The sequence below is a fragment of the Podarcis muralis genome, chromosome 14, assembly GCF_964188315.1.
Source record: "Podarcis muralis chromosome 14, rPodMur119.hap1.1, whole genome shotgun sequence".
Taxonomy (NCBI): Eukaryota; Metazoa; Chordata; class Lepidosauria; order Squamata; family Lacertidae; genus Podarcis; species Podarcis muralis.
In genome coordinates this window covers 12617902-12630027 of record NC_135668.1, presented here as the reverse complement: position 1 = coordinate 12630027, position 12126 = coordinate 12617902, and the positions used below count along the sequence as shown (strand labels likewise).

Sequence of the window (12126 nt, the reverse complement as noted above, 5' to 3'; positions counted from 1 at the left end):
TTGAATAGAATTGTGCTGTTAATAGCACAAATAGCAATTTCCTCCATTGTGGGAGAAATGAAACACATTTTTTGGATAATGCACACATTCACTGATGCATAGAACTCCACACAACAACTATATTCCTGATAGAATTTGTTTTCATTTTATCTTTGTCTTAAACTGCAGTTAACTGCAATTAATTATGTGTCTAAATTTATGCACATTTCCCAAATCCTCCTGGTTAATGTGCAACAATTACCAGATACTGCGTGTGTTCTCCGGCTTTCCCAATTAATGTTCTTAAATTTACTGTAACAAATCCACACTGAACCCTCAGATTTAATCTTTGTTGTTATATAAACACTGACATTTGGAACGGAAGCATCTTCTCCTCTCTTTTAATATTTTTTTCACAATAAATGAGCCAACAGCTGCTTTAAGGCATGACCAGGAAAAGAAAACAGACCCCCCCCTCTCTCTCTCTCTCTCACACACACACACACACACACACATACACACACACACACACACACACCCCTATTGAAAAACAGTTTGATAAAGCTAGTAATGTGATTTTTCACTGAACTGTTCTTCCATGTGACATGGGAACAAATCTGAACATACTTTCTTTTCAGCCTGAAGTTGGCAGCTATTCACTGAGCAGAGTAACAACTTAATAAAACAGCTTAGATGGATTTTAATGGCAACTGCTGCAGCTTATCGAAGGCATAAAGAGAGATCATCTGTCCTCCCAGTAGTTTTGATGAAAGCAACATTTGGGCTGTTTTAATTAGATTCAGGGTTTTTCAGACTGAAATTAACACCACACTCCACCACAGTAAACATTCTCCTGTCCTCTTTCTCCTTAGCTGCTCTTGGGGTAAATTATTAATTTCTGCAGCCATGAGATGTGTGTTGACTTTCTGGACTAGAATTATAGGTATGTTTAATAAGTAAATATGCAGCCGCCTTCTCGTTTTCTTGCAAAAAGAAAAGTACTTTACAACCCAACAAAGCTGAAAATGTCAGTTAAGAAAGAATGCAAGAAATAGACAGACTACAATGTAAATGTTTCCCATATTTTATGGGACAAGTGTTAGGCTGGAAGCCTTCTCTTGCTGAGTACGGGAAGGAATGGAATGAGAATTCCCAAAGCTCTTGTCTTAAATCTAAGAATCCTAAGGGAGAAGGGAAGTGATTGAACAGGGGTGTTTTTTCATCTTAATGTTGGCTTTTCTGTAAAATCTACAACAGAACAGAAACATTGTTTTCTCCCTTCCAGGATAATTGGGCTTACCCAGCAAAGTTTATTATTGGTGACAGAGACAGGAGTACAAACAAAAAGAAGCAACGTGTCACAACCAGCTTATGGAACTCACAGCCACAAGGCTGTGGTTGTGGCCAGTACCACAGATAGCTTATATAGTGGTTCTCAACCTGTGGGTCCCCAGATGTTGTTGGACTACAACTCCCATCATCCCTAAGTTCTGGCCTTGCTAGGGGTGATGGGAGTTGTAGTCCAACAACATCTGGGAACCCACAGGTTGAGAAAGACCGGCTTAGAACATGGGTAGGCAAACTAAGGCCTGTGGGCTGGATCTGGCCCAATCGCCTTCTAAATCCGGTCTGCGGATGGTCTGGGAATCAGTGTGTTTTTACATGAGTAGAATGTGTCCTTTTATTTAAAAAACATCTATGGGTTATTTGTGGGGCATAGGGATTGGTTCATTAGATAGATAGATGATAGATAGATAGATAGATAGATAGATAGATAGATAGATAGATAGTCTGGCCCCCCACAAGTTCTGAGGGACAGGGGACTGGCCCCCTGCTGAAAAGTTTGCTGACCCCTGGCTTAGAATCAGGGAATCATAGAGTTCGAAGGGACCCTGAGTATTATCTGGTCCAGCCCCTTGCAATTGCAGGAATACGCAGCTGTCCCATACAGGGATTGAACCTGCAACCTTAGCATTATCAGCACTGCGCTCTAATCAACAGAGCTATCCAGACTCTTTTTTTAAAAAAGATAGGATTGGGCAGGTTCATGCAGGAGAGGTCAATCAATGGCTATCATTGACAGCATCAGCTAAATTGTGGAATAGCAGATGTTGGAGACCATCGATGCAGGTGAGCAGTGGCCTTCCCATCCAGATTGTGAGCTTTCCACAAGCATCTGGCTGGCTGGCTGCCTACTTATGGAAGCAATTTTTAAAAGCATCCCACCTTGGAAACCAAGGTATTAAATTGTGATTCATTACAGAATAAATCCAGATGTTCTAAGCCATGGGTTGGGTTGACTGTAACCAACACAGGTATGGCGACATTGATTTTTTTTTATAAAAAAAATAAAAAGCTGGAAGAGGTGTAATCCGCCCCCCCCCCAACCACTCTTTTGCTGCATTGTATTCCTTTTAACCAAATACAGTAACTCAGTTTTGCACAAATGGATGGGACGTGTTCAGACTGGCTGTTTTCAGGAAAATGCAAGAACGCAGCAAACGGGACCCGCTGCTGTAACAAACTGCTGAGATCAAGCTGCCAAACAAACAAGCAAAGGCTGTGTACATGCTGTACCTTTAAGGACCCCCCCCCCAAAAAAAAGAATATTGGAAACTGTAGTTTAAGGGTGCCAAAATTGCAGCCCTGTGGAGGGTAAACTACAATTCCCAGGATTATTGGGAGGGGGTACGTAGGTTGAATGTACTTTAAATATTTGGTGTTTGTGCAGCCTAAACTGAACTAAAAATGTTCAGATGGACCACTATAAAGCGCTCTGGTGTTTTGGAAAAAAACCCGGTGCATTCTGATAGCTGGCTAGCACAACAGAGGCTGAGGCTGTCGCTGGATTCCTGGCAGAGATGGCTGCATCACACAAAGCAGGTTTTGAAGATGATGTTGTCCTGGCCTGAAGAGCACAGGTAGTGACAGACTGCAGAGTTAAGAGGAGAAGGCTGGGGAAGTGTTTGGTGTAACTAAGGATGCCAATGAAATCAAGCAGATGCTTAAACAGCCTCTGGCTTATACTTTTGGCTCTCCTTTTGAACATAAATTTAAAATTTCTACATGTTAATGGATTTCAAATGGAACAGCTTTTTTTTTTTAAGCAGCTGAGTTTTCGATTAGATACTACAAAACGCATTTAAGGTTTACGACAGAAAATGGGGGGGGGGGGGAGGAGGATTACAGAACTCATCTGGAAATTTCTGCTTTTTTGAGCCAGAGTAAATGTTTATGAGATATCTGCCAACCAAACAGAATATGCCTGTCATTCACCCCATTATACATGGTTATGCACAGCTTTCATTTACTGAGTCAGATATGCAATTCTACAGGGTGCTGAGGTTTTCAAAACTCCTCCTAGCAGAACTTAAAAACAGCTAACCCTCTTTCACAACAAAAGTAATATTGCAGCAGTTTGGTGAAGAGACCTTTCTTCCATATAGCAAATGCTCTCTGAAAGACCTTTGCAGAAGAAAAGTGTTTTCAGAAGATTATTTTTTAATTATTTCATCGGTATGGGAGCAATCCCACACAACAGCAACGTAATTTTTTAAATAAAAACATGAACATCATCAACAACAACCTTCTTTTCTAGCACCAAAGCTTCAGTCCTATGCACCTTTATCTGGGAGTGGGCCCAATTGGGCTTGCATCTGAGTAAACATGCATAGGGTTGCTTGGTAAGAACTTTCAGTGCGGATCTCAAGTCAGCAAAGCATCTCAAAATCTGTTAAAGACAACGTTTATAGCCGTTCACAGTGTGAGTCATTTTGGTAAGTGAGCATTTGCTGTGGCTGCTCTTGGTATAAAGGATGCATCTATTTAAACCAGCAGTCCTAATTGCACAGTACACAGAAACTACAGTCTTAATTGCATACTATATCTATATCTATATATCACATTCAGCCAGTGACCAGTCAGTCACATTACTGCTGATGTATGCAAAAACGAATAAAAATGCCTACCCCAGTCTATTCCCGCTACATCTCTCGCCCCTATCTCTCCTAACAGAGATGGGGTTTTGTGTGTGTGTTTGTGTGCATAAGAAGAGGAACACTATTAATATATGTTCAACAGAAATCATAGTATGGCAAATGCAGCTTTATCAATCGTATCAGGCAATTCGGAGACCAGGAAACTTGTGCTATTCTGGAACTGCACTGTTAACGGGACTAAGCAGGAGAGCAGCTACAAACTGCAGCATAGTGACTCAGTAGCAGTAGTCCTCTGCCTGCAAGCTACCCCCAACCAAAGCCTGCTCACTTGCAAGCGAGTGCCTCCAGTTTCAGGGTAGCATTTCCAGGGGGGCAACCCATTCAGGTGCTTTGTTCCGAACATGTTCATCTTTGTTCTGAATTATTTGCAGTTGTCTTGCAACCACCCAAATCAAATAGACTGAGAAAGGAGCTCCCTTTAAGGACGATGAAACATTTTCCACTTCAGAGGAGCTGGTGGAGTCAGAATTTCTATGCAAGATTTACAAATTAAAAATGGGGAGGGGTGGACTGTGAAGGAGTGGGGGGGGGGAGCTTCTTGAACGCTTTTTCTAATTACTCTGTTAAGGCAGCTAGATCAGATGTGGCTGTTCTAGAAATATATAAAGCAAATAGGTGTGGAGGGGAAATGAAAGGAGAAGTTTCACTTCTTTCCGTTTCAACAGGAGACTGAGATGGAAGGGAGGAGGAAAGGCAGTCCTTGCCACTACGCGGGGCTAATTCAGAACTGACTCCCTTATTTGTTTCTATCCATAATTGATGGGTAGCTTGTAATAGAGCTCCCTCTATCTCCCAGAGCTTGGCTACTAAGGAGCACGGGAAGCAGCAGACTGCTTCCACCAAGGCTAGCCACTAAATCATTCAGAGTTTGGCTTGCACTTAGGTGGGCTGGAGAGAGTAGGGGAGACACACATACATACAGAGAAACAGGGGTCCAAGCCTGTGTTTTCCTGCATGCAAACTAATCCAAGCAACTTATGCCCAGCTCCAAAACAGAGGAGAGGAGAGCTGTACCAGCAGCATCCCTGGCAATGTCATTTACAATGATGCTCATGGAGGCAGTGTATGTGATGCTCTCAGACAAATACAGCCGTTCCCAAGTGAACCAGGTAGTTGCTAGTGTCATGGGGACAGACCTTTGCATTTGATTTATTCGTGTGTGTTTGTGTGTCCCTGCCTCTCCAGTCGACAAAGTTCCCAGATACAAAGATCTACAGAGGAGGAGAGCAACAGAGGATGGTGATCCAGGGACCTCCAGGATCCCTGCAACCAATTTGCAAAGTGATGCCTACATGGGAGTTTTACAAACCGCCCCCTTTTCCCCATGTCCCAAATACTCACACTCACACAACCATCTCATGGCAATGTGGGTCAGCACCTTTTTCTGCCCAGATTGCCAGCCCCTCCAGGAGGATAAGAAGACCCTGGGCTGAGCAGAAACCGACAGGTGGGCACATCACCCCTCTCAAGGTTTGCCAGGTCTGCACCACCAGAACCTATTTGCAATGCCAACACTAAAGCCTTGGAGTGCTAAGCAGCTTCTGAGCGTTTGCAAAGCCTCAATGCTCCGGTGCCCCTAAAAAAACCCCAGCAGCCAGATGCATCACAGCCTTGTGACTCACCCATCCTGGGGTGGAGAGGACCTGCTTCCTAGAGGAAGGGTTGCAGCTCAGTGGTGAAGAAGGTCCCTGGTTCAATCGCCAAGTAGGGCTGGAGAGACCCCTTCCTGAAACTCTGGAGAGCTGCTACCAGCCAGTGTGGACAGTACTGAGTGTGATGGGCCAAAGGTCTGAGTTCCTGTGCTCCTAGGCTCTCCAAGCAATCGCAAGCCTGAGTTTTCAGGAATCCCGAACCAACCTGGCCAGCCAATGCTCTGCGGACCTCCGATGTTTTACCTGCTGCTGCTGCTCAGATCTGACACACCAGCACAAAACCAGGTGCCAGTTGCTGCTCTCCGTTCCCTACCGGTCCATGAATGATTTCCAGCCCTTCTCCTCCTCCTCTAATCCTCTGTACCGCCAGAGGCGTGAAAACAAGCACCCCCAACCCTACCCCTGGTGCAAAACCGTCATGCGACCAAAGCCCCCCGGCTGTCCGCAGGGCTCTTGGCTCCTTCATCCTCCTCCTGTTCCTTCTCTCCTGCTCGGCTGGCCCTTCAAGAGAGCAGCATCTCTCTCCGTCTCCTTGTCGCCCAGCACCCCTCCCACCGCAGCCGCCGCTTTCTTCCCAAAGCGCAGCCAGCCCTTGCGAAGGGAACCGCTCCGAATCAAAACTTGGCTGGTTCGCTTTCCCGGCCCTAAACCCCGCACGTTTGCTTTCTCGCCTGCAGCCGAGAACGCGATCTTCTCGCTCCGATTCCTCCAAACCGAATGAACTCACAACGAAATAAGCGGAAAGAAAGAAAGAAAAAAACCACCTACGCGCAGAAAAAAGGGGAAGGCAAAAACAGAAAAGAAAAGCGCAAGAGCGCATCCGACACTGGCAGACCTTGCAACTTTTCAAACGACCATCTAACACGCAGGTCGTCGCCTCCGAGACGCTTTTCGGCAGCCCTCACCTCCCCACAAGCTGCAGCGCCTGCAAGCAACGAGTCAAAAAGAAAATAACCCAGGGACCGGGGGGGGGGGCGGATATCCACACGTCTCTGCTCAGAAGCCCCATTGACTCCAATGCGACTGACTCCCGGGAAAGTATTGTTGCAGGATTGCGTCTTAACCAACACCCGGTTTCGTCTCGGGACTCTTCCCTTCCTGCCTCCCCGTGCACGCATAGACCTAGATATAAACACCCAACACCATTTTCCTCCCCCAGCGAAGCTCCGCCGCGACGCGCGTTGCAAGCCGATCAGCTGTCCTGCGTGTGCACGCCATTCAGACAATAACTAGCCAGCCGTGAGATGCTGAGACGCGCTGTCGCAGCTCGGCTTCTGCCAAGCAAACCGGGGGGGGGGAGGAGGAAGCGGGGGGGGGAATGGCTTTTGCAATCGGCTTGTGTGTGTGTTTGTGGAAACGTAGCTCTCCTTACCTCATCCACGGGCTTGGTGGAGAAGGAAGCCGCCGCGGGAATACCAAGAGCGAAGGGTGGAGAAAGAATGGTAGTAAAAATAATAATAATATCTGCGATCAAAATATCAGAACCGAATCAAGAGTCGAGCTCCAGCTCGGCGCTTCCCCGCGAGCGTCGCGTCTGGCCGTCCTCATCCTCGCAAACCTCCTCCTGCAAAAACTCGCGGCGGCGGCGGCGGCAGCAGCAGCGCCGGGACGCGCCGGCAGCAAAACAAACCCGAGCGAGGCAAATGGTGTAATACGATCCATCTCCAGTCACTCCGGCAAAAGGAGCCGAGAGGGGGGAGGCAGCTGCCGCCGCCGCTTCCCTCCCAACCATCAGGCGGCTGGAGAGCTCAGGGTCCCACCCCCAACAGGCTGGGATAAGGCGAGCAGATTTGGGCAGCTCGCCCTCACTGGCTGCGGCGAGGCCCCCATCTCTCCCTCCGCCCCTCCATCGCTCCCTCCTTCGCTGTCTCTTTCCCTCTGACCCTTCAGTGGCCTCCCCACCACCACTCCCGCTTCCAAGGAGCTGCTACAACTCCAAACACCTCCGTTACACTGGCAAAGCTCGCGCAGTGGTCATGAAGGAGCCGTCTTTCTCTCTCTCTCGTTTTCCCCTCCCTCTCCTCTCCTCTCCTCTCCTCTTTTATTATTCAAGCCTTATTTCAGACATCCTGAGGACAAACAATAGCTGCCAACAGGCTCTGAATGCACACAGCCCTCCAGGAAAGTTAAGAAAGTTAAGACCCAATTCTTTCCCCCCCTTCTCAAATCATTCGCTTTGTCTTTGTCCCCAATCTTCCCTGCAATCCTTTCCTTCCTTCTCTTTTTCTCTGCGCAACACCTCTTCAATGGTACTTATAATGCTGTTGCTAATAATACGTTGGTTACCTGCCCTCCTCCTGAGGATCCAGGACAGGTTACAACAATTTAAACACAATGTTAAAAACACAACGTGAAATCACAGAAACAAGGTGGGCTCTAAAAACGAACTTTCTTTCTTTCTTTGCTTCCTCCCTCCCTCTCTTTCTGTCTCTAAGCTTCTCCCCTCAACGCGGTTTTTTCCTCGTCCTTCACCAGCGAGCCCACAACTATTCTCCAATCACACAACTTTATAAACATGTATAAGTTATCAGAAGTCAGACAGGTGGGGGAAAGAACTCCCATCAAATCACACACACACACAGGAACACGTTTTCTTTTTCTCAAAGATTGCTTGCTCAAAATTTCTCATTCCTACTTTAAATGACAGTCCTTCAGTACACTGTAATTTGGCAGGATAATGAGAGTCCATTTTCACAGACAAGGTAAAAAAAAAAAAAAGGAAAGGAGGGGTATGGGAGATCTGAAATGTCTTCAATAAAATGGGGGAGTAATATATAGGGTTTTTTTGTTTTTTTAAGTACCATGGGTTTAATCTTGGAAATAAATGCCAAGAATTGACGATGATTTATTAATTTTTCTGCTGAAACATGAATCATTGAAGGCATAGAACGGTAGGGGAAGAATGCACCACTTGAAAAATTGGGGAGGGGGATGTTTCCCTGAGCTTTATTATTTGAGCTTGGAGGGAAAGCAGAATTTCATTTCAAAAAACATATTGCAGCAAAAACTGATTTTCTCTATCAAGTCCAAGGCTGAAAACCTGCTAAGTAAAATCACCGGGAGTTTGGCCACAGGAGTAGCAATGCACCCCAAGGCTTCAATATATTACTCCCCGTGGTTATTCACTAACTCTGCAAAGTTGTTAAATCGCACTTGTAACTTTGCCTTAAAAAGCGCTTGGTTTCTCCTTTCACAGACCTGGTCAAGATCTCATATTTACTTGCAAGAAATATTTGTGGCACAATTCTCCCCGTGCAAAAAGCAGAAGCTGACAAAAACTCCTTTTATTTCGATGGGAGTTTTGCTTAGAGAGTTAACAACTGATGTGATTGTGGGGTAGAGGAAGAGAGAGAGGTTTAAAGGTTTGGCCCACAGTACATTCTCTTCAGTGACTGCCAACAAAGTTTCCCAGCCATGGGAATGGGCCATTTTTGGCAGGCAAACCTTTGGATATTTCACTCTGATGTTTTCGGGTGGTGACAGACTGAAGACTACATCACTGCGGCCTTCTGTACAGCTGACATTCAACAGACCCATTTTCTGACACCAGAAGCTTTTGCCTCTTTAGAAGCATAAGGGTATTCTTCACGTCTCTCCTTCCAAGGGAGCAACCCAAAGGATGCGGGTGTCAAAATCTGCACGCTCAGTGTAGAAACTAGGGTGGTAACCGCATATGTCATCTAAGAATCAAACTGGAAACCAGAAGGAGATACACACACACACACACACACACACACACACACACACACACACACGGAGATGCAATGTGCGGGTATCAAGGGGAAGGTCTGTGAAAGGCCTGGAATGTTTTGAGGAAGATCCAAGATGGCATGAGCATTGCAAAACCCTGACAGCTGCAAAGCCATGCCCACAAATACACCCCACTGGCTTTTCCTAAAACAGTGTTGCCTAGAAAGCAATGAGGAAGAGATAATTTAGGGGCAGTACGATAGTCACCTTGAAATATTGGAAGGGCTGCCCCAGAAATGATGGAACAAATCTGTTTCTTGTTGCTCCAGAGGGTAGGATCCAAACCAATATGTTCAAATGACAAGAAAAGTGGATTTGGACAAAACCTTAGGAAGAGCTGACAGTATAAATGGTTTGACAGTGTGACAGAGCATCTCAGAAGGTGGGGTACACTACGTTTAAACTGGCATCGTGCCACTTTCAACAATCTCCCAAAGAACCCTGGGAAGTGTAGTTTATTAAGAGTGCTGAGTGTTGCTAGGAGACCACTTGATCCCTTGTGGAACTACATTTCCCAGTTTCCTGGGAAGATGGGTTCATTGTTAAAGCACTCAGAGAATTGTGGCTTTGAAGCTTCAAAGCAGCCGATGCAAGGGGACAGCAGCCCTTGCAGAGAGCTCTCAGCACTAAGCAGGATTGCTCTCCCCCATTGGCAGAGGGCGAGATCCTTCTTAGTGCTGGGCTTTCAAGAGTGATCAGGCGCTGTGGGTTAAACCACAGAGCCTAGGACTTGCCGATCAGAAGCTCGGCGGTTCGAATCCCCGCAACGGGTTGAGCTCCCGTTGCTCAGTCCCTGCTCCTGCCAACCTACCAGTCTGAAAGCACATCAAACTGCAAGTAGATAAATAGGTACCGCTCTGGCGGGAAAGTAAACAGCGTTTCCGTGCGCTGCTCTGGTTTGCCAGAAGCGGCTTAGTCATGCTGGCCACATGACCGGAAGCTGTATGCCAGCTCCCTCGGCCAATAAAGCGAGATGAGCGCTGCAACCCCAGAGTTGGCCACGACTGGACCTAATGGTCAGGGGTCCCTTTACCTTTACCTGTACAAGAGTGATCAGGCATGCCAACTCTTGGGTGTGCCCAAACTCAGTACTCGAAAGGAAGTATGGAGAAGTCTCTTCCCTTCTCTTTTAAGCCTGATGTAGCTGTAATCTTAAAGATGGCATGGAGACTCCCAATTCCTTTCCCCCTTCCCTGAAATCCTCTTTTAAAACTATTGGAATCTAGGAAGCTGCCTTATACTCAGCCCATTCGTCCCCCTTGCTCCTTATTGTCCAAATGGACTGGCAAAGCAGGGGGTTGGGTTGAACTTGGGGCCTTCTGCAGGCAAAGCAGATGCTCGACCACTGAATGATAACTAGCCATCAACACTTCTTCCTATATACATAAGAATGTATAACATACATAACATGTTGTCATGCCAGGGAGCCAGGGTGGTGTAGTGGTTAAGAGCGGTAGACTAGTAATCTGGTGAACTGGGTTCGCGTCTCCGCTCCTCCACATGCAGCTGCTGGGTGACCTTGGGCCAGTCACACTTCTGTGAAGTCTCTCAGCCTCACTCACCTCACAGAGTGTTTGTTGTGGGGGAGGAAGGGAAAGGAGAATGTTAGCCGCTTTGAGACTCCTTAGGTAGTGATAAAGCGGGATATCAAATCCAAACTACTACTACTACTACTACCCTTCTTCTTCTTCTTCTTCTTCTTCTTCTTCTTCTTCTTCTTCTTCTTCTTCTTCTTCTTCTTCTTCTTCTTCCTCCTCCTCCTCCTCCTCCTCCTCCTCCTCCTCCTCCTCCTCCTCCTCCTCCTCTGCAGTTTACCTGGCTGCCAGAGACATCATGAGGAATGGCAGGCCAACTGTTTAGTGTGGGGGACAAAGCTTTGTGCAGGGTCACTATTATTATTTTTACATTTAGGTTTTAAAGTACTTATCACAGTTGTATTTCATAGAATTGTAGAGTTGGAAGGGACCCTATAGTCCAGTCCTCTGCAGTGCAGGAATATGCAGCTGTCCCATTCAGGGATCGAATCAACACCATTATCAACACCATGCTCTAACCAACTGAGCTATCAATTTAATTTCCCTCTGATCCCACTGCTAACATTTCCCCACTCTCTCTATACACACCTGACACATTATTATTTTTGTTTTTATTTACAGTGGTACCTTGGTTTATGAACTTAATCCATTCCGGAAGTCCGTTCTTAAACCAAAACTGTTCTTAAACCGAGGTGCGCTTTCCCTAATGAGGCCTCCTGCCGCCGGTGCCCTTCCACCATTTGGATTCCGTTCTTAGACCAAGGTAAAGTTCTCAAACCAAGACACTAATTCTGGTTTTGCAGAGTCTGTAAACCAAATCGTTCTTAAACCGGACTGTTCTTAAACCGAGGTACCATTGTACAGTGGTACCTCGCAAGACGAATGCCTCGCAAGACGGAAAACTCGCAAGACAAAAGGGTTTTTGGTTTTTTGAGTTGCTTCGCAAGACGATTTTCCCTATGGGCTTGCTTCGCAAGACGGAAACGTCTTGCAAGTTTGTTTCCTTTTTCTTAAAACCGTTAATACAGTTGCGACTTGACTTCGAGGAGCAACTCATAGCACGCGGTGTGGTAGCCTTTTTTGAGGTTTTTGAAGACTTTGGTGATTTTTGAAGCTTTTCCAAAACTTTTCCGAAACCGTGCTTCGCAAGACGAAAAAACTCGCGGAACGAATTAATTTCGTCTTGCGAGGCACCACTGTATATGCATATAT

The 12126-nt window shown here is 46.3% G+C and overlaps 1 protein-coding gene across 11 annotated transcripts in view; it reads right to left on the bottom strand.

The window, feature by feature from the left end:
* Positions 1 to 12126, bottom strand: part of SEMA6D (semaphorin 6D) — a 254875-nt gene that overhangs the window by 73382 nt on the left and 169367 nt on the right. For 4 of the 11 annotated variants that reach the window (XM_028706504.2, XM_028706509.2, XM_028706513.2 and 1 more), the window contains exon 1: positions 7002 to 7485. The exons of 1 other annotated variant lie outside the window; for it this stretch is intronic. The gene's annotated coding sequence lies outside the window, so the exon portion shown is untranslated. Of the gene's footprint in view, positions 1 to 5599; positions 5943 to 7001; positions 7489 to 12126 lie in introns of those variants that run through there. 6 more of the 11 variants (XM_028706512.2, XM_028706514.2, XM_028706515.2 and 3 more) reach the window with 4 other exon arrangements.